Raw genomic sequence first — 12,954 nt, 5'->3', positions numbered from 1 at the left:
AGAGCACTGTTGCCATGTCATCTATTAATATATCTGTGGAGTTGTGCAACCATCATGATCTAAGCTTAGGCAATTTTGATCACCCAAAAGAAACCCAGGTATCCATTAGCATTCTGTCCAGCAGAACACTGTGTACCAGTAATCAATGACAGGAGAGGACTCCAACTACACGGAGGATAGAAAAGAACATTACAGTGAGAGCCAACTGGTATAGAGTCCAAATACTTGTGCCCACTGCATCTTAGTATCAGAGTCACGAAGGAAAACGGAACATAGCTAAACACTGGATGGAACAATGCTTTTACTCACACAGAGAAGAGACAGCCTGGAACTTCCAGAAAGACCTGGCCAAAAGCAGTTCCATGGAGTACACTGAGAATCACACTGTGGAACAGCACTGTACAAGGACAGCCAGCCAGCTTGCTGGAGGGTACCCTTTACAGGCCATCCCCAACCGCTTCCCCAATTACATCTGTGTACCCAGGAGGCCTGAAGCCAACCCTATGAAGGAGCTGCAGCCCAAAGAGGAGGATGACTACCATGACATGAGTGTCCAGCGTTGGAAGGAGAGTGTGGCTCAGGGGTTGCTGGCTTCCTTGAGTGGCGGTCATCAAGCTGCCAGACTGCCTGGCCAGCTGCCACCTGTTGCTGATATATGCTCTGAGTTAGCAATAGCTCTGGGCCAGGGACAGACAGGAGCTCCGTAGGTGGAGCCCAGCTGCCCTCACTTTCTCCTGGGGGCCACTCCACCCCTTCTCTCTCCCAGAGCAGCCCCTGTCCCCTGCTCCTGAGGGTCTTCTGGGTTTTGGGCTCTCCCTCCTAAAATGTGGCCAAAGAACTTTGTGTTGGGGGTCTTGAGCTTCACTGGGAACTTGTCCCTAGGCCGGTCCCTCACTTCAGCCTGAATGTCCTCCTTGGTGGGGGCGATGGCTCCTTGTGGGGCCCTCCTCCGTCTGAGGTCTCAGCAGGGCTGTCTGGATGAGCCGGTTTCTCTTCAGCCCCTCTCTTCACTGCTCCTGTCATGCTTCTTGGGGAGCAAGCAGGTCCTCCCTGTGGTCCCACAGACCACAGCACAACATCTGGGGAAGGTGGAAGAAAAGGGCCACAAGGCGCACCAGATCATAGGTGATGTAGCTGTCAGTCTTCTTCAGGCCCAGGATGCATGGAGCGAAGCAGGGCTTGTTCTCAGCGCCGCATCACTGTGTGGCTGTTCCAGAGGAAGAAGCCAAACTGCAACAGGTTTTTGGTGACACTGTGAGGACAATGGCCTTCATCCAGAAGCGCTTGTTTGGCCACTGGATGGACAGCATGGCCCACAGGAAGATGAACACGGCGGCGCCAGGAAGGTGGCTGAGGCGGTGACCACGTGGTTGAGGACGATGAGGACGGAGCAGAGCAGTTCCGAGTGGGCGGCCATACACTAGTAAGTGGTCTACAAGAGCCTCAGTGCCTGGCCCTGCCCCACCGCGAACCGCTGGGCCTTCTCCAGCTCTGGGACGCACAGGTGCCTGGTGAGGAGAGGTTCACTGCCCATGCGCGTCCGGCTGCCAGTGTGGGCTAGAAGCTCCCACGGTCACACAGGGAAGCCCACCAGCTCAGGACCACTTCCTCCTCGCTGCTGCTGCTGCTGCTAAGGGTACTGTAGCCGGTGCTGAGGGGACTGCTTGTGTCGTCGGTTGTGCTGCTCAGCGGCTCACCTGATGCTGTGCTTGGTGCAGCGCGGGCCTCTGAGGGGCCTGGCAGCGTGGCCTGGGCTTTGCTCTCCTACAGCTGGTCCAGCAGGCGTTGGTGCGTCTCTCCGCCACCGAAGGAGATCCTGCGAGTGGAGTTGGCACCGGCGCGCAGCACGTCGCTCTCAGCGCTGTGGTGCCGCGCGAAGCTGTGCAGCCAATACGTCGGCCCGCGCCTTCGGCTCAGGCCTCCTTCCCTGCGGGAACTCCACGGGGCTCGTGCTCAGCTCTGGCTGGGTCACGTGGCTGCGCCAGGCCTTCCGCTGGCTCCGCCTCTGGGCGCAGGCCGTCCCGCGGACAGTTGTCCTGCCGGGCCCTGCCACCGCCGCCTCAGCACTGCCGGGACGTTGGACACCCGCTCCTGCTGTGCCACCTGAAGGGCGCTCTGTGCCCCCCGCCTGGGGTCCGTGGACTGGGCCTCCTTCGCCTCCTCACTGTCGGACTCGAAAAGAAAGTAGTCCCGGGCGGAAGTGGACGGGTCGGGGGCGGTCTCGCCACAGCCACCTCCACTGTTTTCTGCGTCAGGGAGAAGCCCCCTGGACTGCCGGGCCCTGGCTCCTGGTTTTGGGACGGACCACCGCCCGCTGGGTCCTGCCTGTGCTTCTCCTGCTTGGCACAGTTGTGCCAGGGACTTCTTTGCTTTGTGCCACGGGTGGATGCTTTTGAGGTTGACAGCATTGTAGAGGGCGAAACTCCTGGAGGCCTGCAGGGCGGGTGGCGTGGACCTTGGCCTCGATGTGCAGCAAGCGGTGGCTGAGGAAGAGGCAGCGCTGCAGCAGCAAGAACAGGGAGCAGAGGCCGTCGCAGAGGACCCGGCCTCCTCCGCGGGCAGCAGGCAGTCCTGGTTCCTGCCCAGCGTCTCCTTGGAGTCATAGTAACCTTTGACTTCAATAAAAGCTGAGTGACCCAGCTGAAGTTGCTCTGCATTTACTCCACAAACATACAGGACAGGAACAAGAGCATGTTCTTGGAGATGATGGTGGTGACCGTGTATAGAGAATGTGGCAGTCCCATGGCAGGAGGCAGGCACGTGTGTTCTTCTGCAGCTTGGTGCTGAAGAGCAGCAGGTATAAGCAGGCTAGTACGTAGCCCAGCTTGAAGATGCTGATGTGAGTGGCCCCCTTGACTAAGGCCAACCAGAAGAGGAATGAGAAGATGGCCACCTTCATCATGTTGAGGTAGGACCTTCAGGGAATGAAGTTGGGCGTGGGTTAGGCTCCCCTCCACAGGCTCCAGGTGGTCAGTATTGATGCTGGCCACCCCTCTGTGTGCTTGGCAGGAGGTGCAGAGCAGCAGGAGGAAGTCATTTATGAGGTTGGTAGAGTTGGGGGCCCTGAATAAATTGGGCAGGCACCCCACTTGCATGTGGAGTTCACAAGGATGGCCTGGCCCCAGTGCTACAGGTAGTTTATGCACAGGGTGGGGAGAATGCCCAGGTACAGCAGGTACTGGTGCAGCAGCAAGAGTGCCAGGAAGAGGCACTGACCAGAGTGCTGGTGGGTGAGGATGGCCATGCAGGATGATCATGACATTCCTGCACTGCCCAAACACGTTCACGGCCATCAGGAATATCCCCAGCCCAAGTTTGTAGAAGAAGAACTTGAGGCAGCTGAGCAAGTCCTGGCTCAGCCACTGGAGAGTGCTGTCATTTATAGACAGCAGGGGCCAGCAGGTGTTGTGGATGGTGATGTTCCTGGCATTGGTACATGGTGGCCTCAGATGCCAGCAGCAGTAGGGTCTGTAGGTGGTTCTGGATGTAGCCCAGGTTTGGAAAGCCCTTCCACACACCCAAACCAGTTAGCAGGGTTAATGGGCCTCTGGTATAGCAAAAACTGATTTTTTTTTTCTTCTGTCTTCTGAAAGTTGGTGCTATTGAGAAAGGGTTCAGTATAGTTTTTGGAGTACTCATGGGGTTGATGATCTCGATAGACAGTTTCGCACAGGGTGATGATGCCGATCCAGACAGTAGACTGGCAAGAAGCCATGGACCAGAAGTGGGGGTAAAGCAGGATGAAGGCCCACAGCACAACCAGTGAAAGGTTCATCATTAACACCTCCTTTGGGGCCATCCAGATAGTGTATAAGACTATCAGCTTGAAGATATGCAGCTTTAGCAGTTATCACAAGAACACCTGCATGTCGGTGAGGACATCCCAGAAGCCAGTGGCCAACTCCAACAGCTGTTTGCCCACAAGGCCCCACTTGTTTGCTGTTGCTTCTGGAACTTGTGTGGCTTGGTGGGAGCCAGCTGTGCTCAGCCCCTTGTCCTTAGAAACCTATTCTTCCTCCTCCTGCTGCTGGACCAGTGGGGTGCCACTTACCACACCCTGCCTGTGAACCCAGCACAGGAGGTGGTGCCGGGTCAGGGGACATGCTTCAGACTGAAGAGCTGCATAAAGGGCTGGTGGAAGGAGTGCTGTGCAGGATGCAGGGAAGCAGGAAAAAGCCAGGGATGAAGATGCTGGAGAAGAACTTGGACATGCTGAGCTGCTCCAGGCTCAGGTCCCCCAACTGCTCATTGCCCATCAGGTTGTGCCAGTATATGGTGAAGTTGTGTAACTGGAAAGTATAGACAGCGATGAACACCAGCATGGTGTAGGCTACACCCAGCCACCAGAACGCTTTGAACAACTTCTGCTACCGGCTATAGTAGATGTGGAAGAGGGTGAGGCAGAGCAAAAAGGGGAACATAGAGACGATCTTCTAGATGATGGGGCAGCCAGCAAAGCTGACACCAATGAACATGCCATCAGACATGTAGATTCAGTACTTGGCATAGACACCCGTGATTGGCTCCCCCAGGCTCTGTAACAGCATCTACATAAACTCTGTGTCTTCCGTGGTGACTTCCATTAGTGCAGTGGGGTCTTCACCTTCAGCAGCTTTTTCCCCTTCCTCCCTCTTCCCCTTCCCCTCCCCACACCCTTCCTCTCCCCAGTCCTCCTCCTCCTCCTCCTCCTCCTCCTTCTTCTTTAAATGTTTATTTATTTTTGAGAGAGGGAGAGAGAGCATGACCAGGGCCGAGAGAAGAGGGGAACAGGGGATCTGAAGCAGGCTCCACACTGACAGCACAGGGCCTGATGTGGAGTTCAGACTCATTAACTGTGAGATGATGACCTGAGCCAAAATCAGACACTTAAACGACTGAGCTACTCTGGCACCCGAGCAGCTACCTTTTGATACACCAGGTGTAGCAGGAGCCAGAAGGTAAGAATGTACAGCACCATGGAACCAAGGTTTAAGCAGAGGTAGCAGGTGTTCTCTAGCTCCAGATGGCTAGGCTGACAGGGCCAGGGTTGTGGTGAGCTCAGGACACTCCTCCATGACCCACATGTAGGGTAGCCCACATAGTGCCAGCCTGTAGTGCAGGATGGAAGGTGATCAGAGCATGGCCAGCTGGTGGCAGCTGCACATCGACCAGATGAGGGAAGCCCAGAGCAGCAGCACAAAGGCATGAAGGCCAGCCAGCTGTGGTAGGTGATGCTCCATATGATTTTGGTGATAAGGGCACACACATGCATAGAACACTGTTCCGTGATGAAGTGGGCCCCATGTCTCTCTAGGCTCAGCCTGGGGCACAGAGGGGTACAGCTGGATGGGGCTGTGGCCAGTCAGGTTGTGCCTGGTGTAGTTGTCAGTCTCTATGTCAGGTCCTGTGAGCATCATGTGCTGGGCAGCCTCCTCTTTCATGGCAGCCCTGGCCTGGCCCTAGACCACAGTCCACCTTGGTTAGCTCCACCTGTGTTTCTTCCTTGCCCCTGGAACCTCCTTTCTCTGGTCCAGGGGTGGTGTATGCAGAGCTTCAAGAGTGAGATTCATTACCTTGACTGGAAGACATCTGAGGCCCTGGAAGAGGTCTTCAAGAGGCTGCAGTTCAAGGTTGGGAGTCTGGATGAAGATGGTGCCTTAGCCTTCTTCAACATAATTGAGTACGCTGAGTGGGCCATCCTTCTCAAATCTTGTTCAACAAGCACATTACCAGTGGGGGCTGGCAGGCTGCCATACAGGCCTGGGGTGATATACCTGTCAAACCGTAATGCAGGTGTCCTAAGGTGAGCTCAGGAAGGTGAGCTTCCATGGAGCAGAAGGACAAATGCTCCCTTGATCTTGATTTTCAGTGTGAATACACATTGTGAAAACAGGCCCTCATGATCCTTCTGATATCTTGGTAAGTTTTAAGTAGGAGGTGTCAGAAGAGTTACCACAAGGATAACTGGCTTGTGGTGGCCAAACGTTCATAACAATGTTGGTTTATGATCCTTTGAAATTGTCTCTTCCTATCATTGTGAAGTAGAATTCACCAAGCATTGGTGAATTATTCATTCATTAATAGGGAGGGAGAGTCGGGATTAGACCATCATGGGATAGGTTAGTTTTACCTTACTGATAATGTGTTGCTGCCATGGTAAGGCAGTCCTGCTTTATTTAGTACAAGAGGAACCTCCCTGTCATTTTTAAGAATCATAATTCTGAAATTCACTTTCACATCAAAGAAGTGTTCTGAGCTTCACACTTATGAATTCTATTTTGTTAATGCTGTTAATTTTTTTTTTTTTTAATTTTAGAGAGGGCAGGAGAGAGAGAGAGCATGGGGGAGGAGCAGAGAGAAAGAGTAACTTAAGAGTTAAACACTTAGCCAACCGAGACACGTAGGCACCTTGTTAATGCTACTTGAATGAAAAGTTTAACAATAAACTAACTACAGTCTTATTTAGGCACTCAGATTTTTGTTCCTGGAAGGATTTTGGAGATAGTCTAACCGATGGATTAAACAGTAGCTACTCATTGCCAATCAGTTATTGCCAGACTGCAATGAAGGCCCAGTGATGTTGGATCCTACAATTAAAGAAAAAAAAAAAACATTAATCTGTATGTTTATAGGAAATATTCAAATTTTAAAATGGCAGTAGTGAATTTAAAACTCTGTTAAGGTGAGAGACCCTGCTCTTTTAGTTTTTTTTGTATCCTGCTATATTTCTCCTCATGTTGTGGATTGGAGATAGATGTTGCTGAAGAATTTAGTTGGAGGAATTCTAGGATATTGTAGATTTGATGTATTTTAAGACTGATACAGACAGGAAAAAAATTATTAGCTTTAGCCTTTCAATATAAATATTGACTGTTTTGAACCAGATAGGTATTAAGAAGCCATGTCAGTGAACTTTCTTCCCTTCTTAAGCTTTGATTCTTGATTAATCAGTCATTTATTAATTTGGATCTTCAAAGATACTTTATGTTAGTCCTGGGAGTTGTCCCTTCTATTCATCTAGAACTTGAAAAAATGCTTTAAAATCAAGCATTTATTCTCCTGTTCAGCTCAAGTTTTAGGGATTGGTATCTTTTGGAAGTAAGGCTCTCTTAAGAAAGTTTCCTGGGCAATGTGACATTCAAGGAGAATGGTGTGGGAAATACACTATGGAGAATTCAGCACCATTATTCAGAGAAAAGCTCTCAATATATTTAAATGTTATACTTGGAAGTGATAAAAATACTTACATTTTAAAAATGGAAAATGGGTGCCACTTTTTTTTCTTTTTCTTTTTCTTTTTTTTTTATTTTTTTTGGAGATAGAGATAGGATATTCCTTGTGATCTTTTTTCCTTGGCTGATCTTGAGATTTGATTTCTCTGTTAAAAAAAAAAAAAGAACGTGGTTGAACATTTGTTCTCTGAAGTATTTTGAGCTCTTTAAAGATGACTGGGATAGTTCTTAGTTTCCTGATACCTTTCTTAAGATTTCCTTCCTGAGAAAACGTTATCTCACAGCTGAAGAACAAAGCCTCTGGCCATATCCTGATGTTCTGATGTGTAGTTGATCAGTCTTTTTTTTTTTTTTCTTAGTTTATTTATGTATTTTGCGAGAGACCGAGTGAGCAGGGGAGGGGCAGAGAGAGAGAATCCCAAGCAGGCTCCGTGCTGTCAGCAAAGAGCCTGATGCAGGGCTTGATCCCATGAACTGTGAGATCATGACCTGAGTTGAAATCAAGAGTTGGCTGCTTAAGTGACTAAGACACACAGGTGCCCCAATCAGTCTTTTTCAAATCTCAGGTAAAGGCAAGGTGAAGTGGATTTCTACCACTTTTCTTTTTAACTATAAATATTTAGAACTAGAAACTTTTGAACCACACAACTGGGTATGTAAAGATGTTTTGCCAAGTAAGGTGATGCTTTTTTTTCAACGTTTTATTTTATTTTATTTTTTGGGGGGGACAGAGAGAGACAGAGCATGAACGGGGGAGGGGCAGAGAGAGAGGGAGACACAGAATCGGAAACAGGCTCCAGGCTCTGAGCCATCAGCCCAGAGCCTGACGCGGGGCTCGAACTCATGGACCGCGAGATCGTGACCTGGCTGAAGTCGGCCGCTTAACCGACTGCGCCACCCAGGCGCCCCTGGAAAACTCTAATACATGCAGTATAGGAAATTTCTCTACTGTAGAACTGAAATGCTTTTACGTCCTTGTTTGTGGCTTCTGTTTTGTGCTTTGTTTAGGCAATATATATATTTTTTCCCCTTAATGAATAGCAGTTGAACTCTATGTTTTATATATCAGTAGGTGATTAAGAGACACTTCTGAAAATTAGTGATGAGCAAGTGCATTTCATGTTGCGAAGCAACATTTTGGCAGATGGACTTAGCCTGAAATTGAGACTGTCCTGAATTGGCTTTCAGCATCACAAATTAATTCCATGTGGAATCCCACCAAACCTTTTGGCATTAAACAGAGCATGATGTAAATGCTTGAAATGTACATCACACTTGATGAGATGGGCTTTCTAACAAAAAGTGAGTCCAGAGGCTAGACATCTGGTGGTGTGCTTTATGCAAAATACATTGTCAAATTGCAGCATATAGAAAAATAATGGTTGTCATTCTCTTTTGCTGCCATTCCTCCCAGGAACATGTTATAGTCTACATGTTAGTCAAAATTGTGTTGATAATAATAACAAATAAGCTTCAGAGTTTTCCAAACGTACCATTACTGCTTGTTACTCTTAAGGAATGTGACTTCTGACCTGTAGTTTATGATGCTGTAGTTTTCTTTCTCACATATGTAGGTAAGATCTTCTCAGATGGTAAAAGAGGAGGATGTATGTTTTTCAAATGCTGACTTCTCTTTTTACTACCTGCTTTTATTTAGAAAAACATGTTGCATTTCTTCTTTTGAAAGTAATTTATTCTGTTTCAGTTTGCTTTCTAGTTCTGGTTAATATTGATTTATTATTTTGAAGGTATTCTTTATAATTTTCATCAGATTCTCAGTTTTACTTTTGTAAACTTTAAGTTCTGTGACTTCACATTGTTATTATTCTCTTACTCATTATAAATAAGGTTTACATGTTTAATGAGACCTGAAAATACCTAAATTGATGAAGATAGTGTATGTAACAGTGGTTTAAATCACCATGGTAATTTTGTTTGAAGTATGGTATTCTGAATGTGAAGTTAAAGAGGGTATAGTGATTTGATCCATTTATTTTGTCTATTCAGGTTAAAATCTGTAGGTTAGAGTAGAAAAGAGGTGCTGGTATCCATTCATCTCTCTTCTGTCTGGAAGACTTTCCCCACATTCCTCTGTACATTTGTCAGATAGCATTAATTACGTCTTCTATAAGCCCCTTACACTGATGCACAATGAAAAGCTTCTTTCATGCAATGTTGCTTTAAGTATGCAAAGTTTTAATGGACCACCTTGGGACCACGTTTTCAATAAGTGGTTGAAGAGATTTTTTCCACATTGTTACTGTCAATGAGAAACTAGACCTGTATTAAGGGAGACAGTACAAGGAAATTTATATCAATGGAAAAAAACCCTAAACATTCTTGAAATCACTATTGTTCACTGACAAAAAGGGAGACTGTAATTTTGAAGGCCTCTTCCAGCGACTGAATTGCCATTTGAGTTGTCTTGGCCTCCTATGAGTGGATCCCTCACCGTAAAACGAAATCTCTTTGTTGCTTGTGGTTATAAAGTTTTGTTCTTTAATAATAAATCTAGCTCAGAGACATCGCTTTACTGTAAATTTGTCTCCACTGAAGTGCTCGTAAACAGTATCTGCTTCTATTACCAGTGGTAGAACCAGGTTTGAGCATCTTGTAGAGTAAGCATATGCACTGAGAATCAATATGTGTTTTATTAGCACCAGGAGACTCATTGGATTGATTTTTTTTCTTTTTACCTTTATGGGCAATTGCTATAAAAAGGTAAATTAAAAAGTTAACCATCTGCTACCTCACTTTTCATTTAAAATCTTTTATTTGATTACTCTTTCCAGGTAATCAATGCTTTCTATTTTGCTATTATGCTTGCTAGTGAATGAAGGTGGGTTTAATTTATAGCTTTTATTTATCTAACGGTATTGTCAGAGTCACAATCTTTATGCATCCTATTAGTAGTCTGGAAAATATTTCTTACTACATCGAAACAGAACAAAATTCAATTTAGAAATATAATTTCCTGCCATGGAGACACTTGATAACAGGGGGGAGATTAATGGAGCCCAGTGACAGAAACTTGATTTAAAGCAGGAGATTAATACTGCTTTATCAGCCTACACTGCAAGTGAATTGGCTCTGAAAGAAAAAAAAATCTGTTTGAAGTTGCTGAGTTGTCGGCTTGTTGGTTGGAAAAAGGTCTCTGGACACTTATTTTGTTATTGCTGAGTATTTGCTGCATTCTTGTCTATTTGACAACATAGGAACAGACATATGGCACAACACCAGACTTGCTTATTTTACAGTAGTAACATGTTTCTTATTATTCCTTTTGATCCCACAGGAAGCTTGAATGCTGTGGAGGTCAGCTTCTGACTTAAGGGGATTTTACTCAGTAAATCATGTCAAAATTAACGAATAGAATTGTGCTGACACTCCAGTTTGGTTGGATTTAAGTAAAATGTTTAAATGGTATTTTTAATTGCAAAGCCCCTGCCCCTAAATCCCATTATAAATACTTTTTTCTATCCTTTACAGAAGTCATTAATTCCTGCCCCCCCCCCCCAACTATAAAAGTGTGAATCTTCCAGTAGAATTCAGAGCAAATCTGAAGATTACCTCAAAGGGTTACAATGCCCACTAGATCTGTCCTGAAACAAAATATGGAGCTTGGTAAACTGTTAGAATGCAGCATACTAAAGGAAGTGGGTCTGAATTTTGATTTTTAAAAAAATTTTTATTCCCAGGAAATTAAACTATTCATATTGCTGGAATTAAACTTTTTGAACTTTGCTTGAGCTATATGGATTTTTAAACTTGGTATTTGTCTAGTAAATCCCTCCTGGGAAATAAAAAAGAAATGGAATGAATTCCTTACCCAGTAGCATCACAGAAATGGCTCTGTGTTTCTCAAAAGCTTGAGTTTTTACATAATCCCCTACAAATTACTTAGTAACCTTATTTCTGAGAGGAGATAGTTAACAACTTTTATTTGTTTTTATTAACTGAAATTTTATAGAAGTGAACTGAAAAAAACTTGTGTTTTTATTAAGTTGTATAGTAGAAAAAGGATTTTGCTAGAAATCAGACTATCTGGGTTGTCGTTTAAGGTCATTTAACAACTTTCTGTCTTCTTATGGGCATTTTTAAACTACTTTGTATTTCTAGGACAGCCGAATAATGATAATATCTGCCTTGCTACCTTGCAGGGTTATTGAGAATAAAAATGAGATGATTTATGCAAGGTATTTAGACATATAAAGGGCTGTAGGAATATAAGCAATTTTTCTTAAAATAATATTAGCACGATTAGGCTACTTTAAATATATTGCATATAGGATTTTATTGGAGGGAGGGGTATCATTTCAAAGACATGTATGCTAATTTTATGTTGCTATAACTAAAACTATCAATATTTCTTGGAATTGATCCACTGTAGGTTGTTTAGATGTTTTTAAATATGTGGAGAGTAATGACCTGTAGCACATTTCTCTTTGGAACTAGACACATGGAATAAGTTAAGTAGAAGAAACTTAGGGCCAATTTGATTTGCTCATGGTGGGCTCTCAATACATTAAAAAAATGAATGATAATGAATCAACGGTAGTAAAGATGGTCATAAGTGCTCTGAACCAAGTCCTTTGGGTGGTGCTCTGTCTGATGTCACTTGCATGGCTTCTTTGGTCTTCATTGGCTTGTGGACTCTGTTTGGTGCTTGAAAAAATACATATGCCTGAAAGGAGAATTAGACCCTCTTAAAACTCTTTTCCTAGCTTGAAGGCACATACAAAAGTCCCAGGTAAAGCACATTAAAGTGGCTAAACATTCACTCAGAGGGGAAGGAGTTGCTTTCAGGAGTTTAAAATCATTCAAGTCCTAAGAATTTAGCAGAGAAGACAACCTAAAAGGGTTTTTAATTTCAGTGAACATGCATGTGCTTTTATCCCCTCTTATTTCACAGATCCAGAGGGACCTTCTCAAATATGCCCCTTTGACCTTTTCCTAGTCATCAAATTACCCTTATCCTGCTTTTTCTCTTTTGCACTTCCTTTCCCAAATGGCCTTTCTTTGGTAATGCAGTTTAAATTGTGCAGTGCCTACACCAGACATTGGCACTTGGATTAATTTTAATCCCCTTCGTTCTCATTTGCTGGGATGTGACCATCAAGTGTGCTGACCTCTTGGGAGCTGGTGTGCGTTTTGCCTGGGGTTCATGGCATCCCCCAATATTTGAGAAGCTTTTATTTTCCATCTTGGGGAACATAGTATTGGAGATTTTTCTTCTCTTTTGTTTTTCTTTTTTAACTCCCCCTTTCTCTGTGCTGAAAGTTACATCTGGGAGCAGGAGAGCCATTTGTGAAGATTACTGACTGCATCAGCTCAGTTGCCATTATGAATTCGAGTTGGCAAATCAGACTCAGGAGACACAGACAGGCTTTAATCAATACAACTCTTACTGAACTTCCTGGAAGGAAACACAGCCGAAGACCAGCAAGGAGATAGTGTCATCAGCTCATGAGGATGCCTAGCAGCTACCTTAGTAGCAGCTTTTTGTTTGCCCCCTCACTCACACAGGTCCAAGGTGTGAGAGTCAGGGTGGGTGGGGTCACCTTGTCACAAAGAGGCCACTTCCCCCACCAGTCTTGTATATGGTTTTCATCAAGCTTGAGGTCTGCATGCCAGCTCACAGATCCCTCAGCCCAGGTTTTTGTTTTACACAATACAGAGGGAGAGACAACTGTTCCCCATTTATCTTAACTCTACTGTTTCCAAGGAAACAAGGCCATGGGAG

At 45.3% G+C, this 12,954-nt stretch overlaps 1 pseudogene; it reads right to left on the bottom strand.

The window, feature by feature from the left end:
* Positions 1–284: 284 nt before the first annotated feature.
* Positions 285–5,251, bottom strand: LOC122490515 (annotated as a pseudogene).
* Between the last annotated feature and the right edge of the window lie 7,703 nt (positions 5,252–12,954).

The sequence above is a fragment of the Prionailurus bengalensis genome, chromosome B2, assembly GCF_016509475.1.
Source record: "Prionailurus bengalensis isolate Pbe53 chromosome B2, Fcat_Pben_1.1_paternal_pri, whole genome shotgun sequence".
NCBI lineage: Eukaryota > Metazoa > Chordata > Mammalia > Carnivora > Felidae > Prionailurus > Prionailurus bengalensis.
This window is presented reverse-complemented; position numbering and strand designations above follow the sequence as displayed.